The sequence below is a fragment of the Heloderma suspectum genome, chromosome 7 (genome assembly GCF_057233095.1).
Source record: "Heloderma suspectum isolate Gila_16-S chromosome 7, 16-S_ref, whole genome shotgun sequence".
Taxonomy (NCBI): Eukaryota; Metazoa; Chordata; class Lepidosauria; order Squamata; family Helodermatidae; genus Heloderma; species Heloderma suspectum.
In genome coordinates this window covers 78,964,802-78,970,801 of record NC_139464.1, presented here as the reverse complement: position 1 = coordinate 78,970,801, position 6,000 = coordinate 78,964,802, and the positions used below count along the sequence as shown (strand labels likewise).

General features: G+C 51.1%; 1 protein-coding gene across 27 annotated transcripts in view; it reads left to right on the top strand.

Annotated features, from left to right (window-relative positions):
* The first annotated feature begins 479 nt into the window (after positions 1–479).
* NRCAM (neuronal cell adhesion molecule) overlaps positions 480–6,000 on the top strand; it is a 218,278-nt gene continuing 212,757 nt past the window's right edge. For 20 of the 27 annotated variants that reach the window (XM_084810717.1, XM_084810713.1, XM_084810723.1 and 17 more), the window contains exon 1: positions 480–691. The gene's annotated coding sequence lies outside the window, so the exon portion shown is untranslated. Of the gene's footprint in view, positions 692–812; positions 1,288–6,000 lie in introns of those variants that run through there. The other 7 variants (XM_084810721.1, XM_084810728.1, XM_084810722.1 and 4 more) reach the window with 6 other exon arrangements.

Genomic DNA, 6,000 nt, shown 5'->3' with positions numbered 1-6,000 from the left:
AAAGGTGAGGGATGGATGATGAGAGTTGCTCACCCCCTGACCTAGGCTGTGTTTGTCTAGAGTGTTTTATATCCCATACAGATATTAAAAGGGCACATGTAATTCTGCTGCTACCAAATAATAGGCTTCGAAAAAGGCGGTCTAATCAACAATTGCTTTTACACACTCCTGCCTCTTGCCGTCACCCATTACATAAGTGAGCCAAATAGGCACATGGGGAAGGGAGGCAAACTCTGACGGACGCCCTCACAGGGTTGGTCTTCAGACTGGCACGGGGGGGGGGGGCGGCGCGCGCGCGCGTTGCGGCGCTGTGAGGGCGGGGGGAGCGCGCCCTGTCAGACGGCGCGGCAGAAGCTTCCCCGCCTGACCAGGGCCCAGCGCGCGCGGGCGCGTCGGAGGGGGAGGGGGGGGCTTTTCTGCACGCGCTCGTCCCTCTCCTCCCGCCCCCTTTCTTCAGGCGGGCGGGCGGGCGAGCGCGCGCGCTGGGCTGGTCCAGCCGACACGGCGAGGAAGGCGGCAGGCTCGGGAGCGCACGCGCGCGCCAGTTTGCCTCGCCTCGCCTGAGCGAGCCCTTCTCGACAAGCTTGCCGGAGCGTGCACAAGAGCGGCCGGCTTCCCGCTGAGGAGAAAGAGGCGCGCTCTCCACGGCGCCCCGCCCTGACACCGGAGGCTGCCGCCGCCGCCGCCACCTGTGAGTCCGGAGCATTCGGGGGGAGTGCGTGGGTCGGTGGGTGGGGGTTCCTCAGCAGTAGCGGGCGGGGGGGCTACTGTCACCCTGCGCGAGCCCCGCACGCAGCCCCTCGCCAGGGCGAAGGCGCTGGGAGGCGCGGCGCGGCGCGGCGCGGCGCGGCGCTGCTCCTTCGGCGGCGAGCCTGCCCGGCTCTCCTTCCCTCGCCGCCCGCTCCCCATGGCAACCAGCAGCAGCCGCCTTGCGGGGAGAGCCTGGCTGGCGGGATCCACCCGCTGGAGTCCGGGGAAGCAGCCGGCAGGGAGGGCCGGTTTTCCAACTCTGCCCAGCCCCACCGCTTTTCATCCGACTCTTCTTCTGCCATGCGCAGAGCCGCCCTCAGGCACCCCACCACCCACCGCCAGTTACCAGAAATTGGAGGGGCGAGGCGAATTATGTAACACCGTGTGGTCCACCTAAGGAGCCCACAGCAGGGTCAGCCAGGGAAAGTGGAGCAGCGGGGACGACCCCGTGCAAGCCCGCCCGAGCGCGCGGCGCAGAAATCGCCCTGCGTGCAGTGATGCGATACAGCTGACAAGCGAGAGCCCGGGGACAGCCAGGCATGCCTCTTTCTTCTCCTCTCGCCCCGCATCTATCTCCCCCTCCCCCGTTCTTCTTTTCTGGTTTACAGACGTAAAGTCTGAGATGTCGGGAATGATCCCATTGCCTTTAAGCTCAGGCTTGTTTTGAATCAGGCCGGAGCAGTTCTTAAGCTCAGGCGAAGGCATGGCGACAACTCAGGGGGCCCCGAGGCCCGGCGCGTCCTTGATGTGCTGGAACCGTGATGGCAGAGGTGGACCCGTCTCTCGCTCGCTCGCTCGCTCGCTGTGTGGGTGTGCCTCCTTCGTTGCACATGCACCGCGTGTGACAGGCAGGCTCGATGCAGCAGCCCACCCTCTTCGGCAAGCGAGACGGGAGTTGTCGTTGGTGGAGTCTGTTGGAGGCTGCAGCTGGGCTTGCCTGCTCCGGAGGAGACCTTTGTGTGCTACAGGTGTCTGCTCCTCTGGGGGAAGCGGCTGCGATCATTCATTCATTGATTCCCCGCGGGAATCATGCGCGGGTGGCCTATGAACGCGGGGCGCTGGCTTTACTGGGGAGTGTCTGCTCTGCTGCCCAAGCCTCTGGGGAGACTGGGTGCATAGCTGTTGATTTGTGCCGATCAGGAAATCGTGGCAGGCGGGGTTCGCCTCCCTTCCCCTGGACCAGGGGGTGATGGTCAGGAGGCGAGCCCTGCCTGCTATGATTTCCTGACACGGAGTTCTCCCACGTCACCAGCCGGGCGGAGGTTGACAGCAGTCGCCATTTCAGACACCCTGAAGAGGGCAACAGGCTGCTTGCTTTGCAGAGCTCTCCGACTCCCGCAAACACAGCAGGCTCCACCGCGCGCCAGGCGGGACCCCGCCTGATTTGGCTCAGGCTCTGTCTTGCAGCCGCTGCGATTGCACGCGTGGAGGAAGGAGCTGTCTATGCTGAAGCAAGCGAACTCAGCCGCGGGTTAGGGTTTTAAGAGGCCCATGCAGGCTACAAGAGTGTTGTGTTTTTTTCCTCCTCCATCTGTGCGAGGGCGATACGCGGAATCCTGATAGTACAGATTTGGGAAGGGGTGAGGGGAAAGAAGAGCAGGTTCACTTGGTATTAGAATCAGTTGTGGGAGAACACTATGTACCTGAGTCAAGATGACCACAAAAGCCCGTGCTCGGCTCCTGACCAGATTGACAGGCTGTAGTCTGAATTAAAAGTGTGTGCCAGTTTTATTTTTCCAAAAACCTAATCTCATAAATAGGAGATTTATGATTTTTTAGATTTCTTTTCCTTCACAAATTGTCTCCTTTATCTTCCTTCGCACTTTTTCCTTAAATGCTTGGGCATGGGTGTATATGATATGTAATTTACATGTATTATTGAAAGGGGGAAAGAAGCAAATGGGGAGAGCAACCCTATGGCCCCTAGACAGTGTCTGGGGGGCCATGGGATACTTAAGATTCCCAGATCTGAGGTTGGAGATAGTGCTTTGACCTTGGAGCTAGAAATCTGCACTCCACACCCCCCCTCCTCACAGCCAGCATGGAAAAAACCACGCTGGCTGCCTCTCCGAGGTCAGGAAGACAACCTCAGATGGGGGTAGAGGAGGTGTTTTGATGGGCGGGGAGGGGATTGGAGAGCCTGGGATATGAGCTATCCCAAGGCCTCTCCAGCCTTCTTCCATCGTCTTCTGATGTGCCCCAGCTAGATGGACAAAAAAGCCCGTCTAGCTGAAATGCAGAATAGGAGGACCGGTGAAGGCGATGATCACCTCTGCTGCTCCTCCCGCTCTGCACTGGAATTTGGAGGCTTAGGAGCATCAGGCACAGAAGTAATAGGATTGTGACCTAAGGTGCAGAAGAATGTCTTGGCGTCTAGAATTCCTGTATATAATAGCTGTTATATTGAACCCCTTGAACCAAAGGGGCTGATATGTAAATCTACAGCTTGAATTGGATTTGTGAAACAATAAAACGTACAGTACATGCTGAGATGATTTGCTCTGCCTGTATTTACTTTCCACACCTTTGACACTTACTGTAAGAAATAGTCAAGAATGCAAGCAGTCAGCTTGCAAGTGTTAATTAACTTGACTTTGGTCTGCTAATGGGTCTTTGGACACGAAAAGCGTCATCTGAAAATAAAAATGTATTGGAGTTCAGATTCCTGTGTCTTATTCAAAAATACAGTACTTATGTTGATTATGAAGAGAGAGAGATGTTTTCTTTGCTACCTCATATAATATTTGCTACCACTTGAATAACATACAGATGTTTCAGGTGATAGTGTACACTATTACTAATAGAAGGTTGATCATGTTGCAAATTATAGCCGCTACCTAAATAAGTGTGCAGTTAGTTTGGGACACCCAAGAGGGCTTTAGACTTGTTTTTCTTGAACAGTAGACTCTAGCCTGCATGCTAAACAGTTCTTAAAGCTGAAGGAAGTTCCAAAAAGTTTGTGAAATAGTATGGAAGTCAGGACCTTGGAATTTTTTTTAAAAAACCCACCAGGTGCTCCTAAATCAACTCTTTCGATCTCAGCCCGTATATCATAGAACCATGGAATCATAGGGTTGGAAGGGGCCTACAAGACCATCGAGCCCAACTCCCTGCTCATTGCAGGAAGCCTGATTCCCAGGCAGTCTCCCATCCAAGTACTAACCAGGGCTGCCCCTGCTTAGTATTTATTTATTTATTTTCCCTACAAAACCATCCACTGATGCAGAGATAGTGATTTCATTCCAAGATTTTGTATTTCTCTGGTAGTTGTTAATGAGACCCAGTTTAATTTGCATCTTTCATATGCTATGGAATGATTTTTATACCTTTGTTATTATTTTTTTTAAGGAGTGGGGCGTGCGGGGGGTGCATGCGGCCTATGGGCCACATGTTGCCCACACATGCTTTATAAGGATTTTGTAATCTTGCTGAAGTCAGGGAATGCTTCTGTGGCTTTCAGTGGCTGAGGCTGCAGTCCTATATGCACTGACCTGGAAGCAAGTCCATTGAATTAATTGGAACTTGCTTTTCAGTCAGCATAGGATTGTACTGTGAATGAATAATCATATTATGCCTTTGTCTTTTGTGGCCACTTTATATATAATGGAAATAATAAGTAACTGCTTGATATTACAAGGTGACAAAAATGAAATATTTCATTTCTTAGAATTGCATACCTTTAAGAGAGGAATGGGGAGCTTCCGCCCCCTGGGCCTAATATGCTAGCAGAGGTTCCCCACCTGGTCCATGGTGGTCCCTGAAGGAATCCCTGCTCTTGATCTCTGAATTCCCCTATACGGCACTCTCCTTGGTGCCATTGGGAGAGAGAGCAGCACACAGGGTAATCTGGCCTGTTTTCTCTGATGCAGGTTGGAAATAACAGTAGTAATGAGGGTTCACATGAATTGGGGAGTTGACCATTCTGCTCACTGTGCCCACTGGGACAACAAATGTCATGCAAAGGAGGCACCCAACTTGATTGGGAGGAGCTCTTCTCAGTGTCAGCTGGGTTTTCCTTCATGCACCTCTCACCACCCTGAAGACGACTGCACTGGGAAAAGTTGCTCTTCTCAACATCAGAGAAAGGCAAAATGGGCAGGGTGGGGGCCATGATGTCACAGAGTGTGGCCATGCCCACTGACATCATCCAGCCCACAGAGAGCCTGGTGGGGGGCAATCCCCCCCACCTTAAAATAGTTCCCCACCCCTGCTTTAAGGGGAATAGTTTACTTGGCCAACAGATTTTTATTATGTCTTAATTTTAAAATGGTATTACTATGATATAGGAATCTCTATGATAGGATCCCCAAACCTCAGTTATCTTGAACTCTTCACAAATAGTGTTAGTGCAAATAGCTTGAAGAACAAGGTGGCAAGCAGATTATGAAAACCGTTTAAGAGGCTAGTTTAAAACTTGGAGTGATTGGAAATTCATTTGTAGATACAATGCAGATGTTATATTTAAACCAAATGACTGTATTATCTGTTTGCATAGGGTTAAAACAAATTTGCTGTTGATGTAAAGGTATTTTACAGAGCAGTTCATTCACCTATGTTAAAGTGACCTCCTCTTAGTTAGTAACCATTAGTGCATAACACAATTTACAAGATGGTGGTTACAAAACAAGTCATGATTTCTGACCTGTGATATAACACTGATATCCATAACAGGAATTTCTTTCTTGTGATTGAGCAATTGAACTCAATATAAATCAACTTGTCAGTTGCTCTAGAATATCTAGGACCAAACCTTATTCCCTGGCACATAGTGGTTATCTGACTGGCTTCAGAAGGTCTGCATGCAGACTAGAGGAAGATACCACTTAATGATCAGGCTGTTAAGGACAGGCCCATCAAGCAACATGAAGCAGCCATGTCAGGCAGGGTTCCAAAGGGAGGACCACTTTCTTCTTGCCTCAAATATCCCTTCTGTGTGTCATTTTCAAAAATGAGTGGGGCGGAGTGCCACATGTGATATTCTCCTTCATATGTGACAGTATCTGTGACTGGCCCTGATCACAAAGCTTAACTGTTTTCCAGATACAGTCGGATTGGCTACTTATTTTAAAGAGAGACAGCCTGATCCAGAGACTCATGCAACGACTTCAGTGAGCATTTGACGTTTCTGCAAGCTGAAAGGACTTTCACAGCCGGTTCACTTGTGAGGGCAGCATTTAAGTGAATGGGAAGCTCTTGCACATCTCAGAGCTTGTGTGCAACATTCGAGCACATATGGAACTTCAGTTCTGA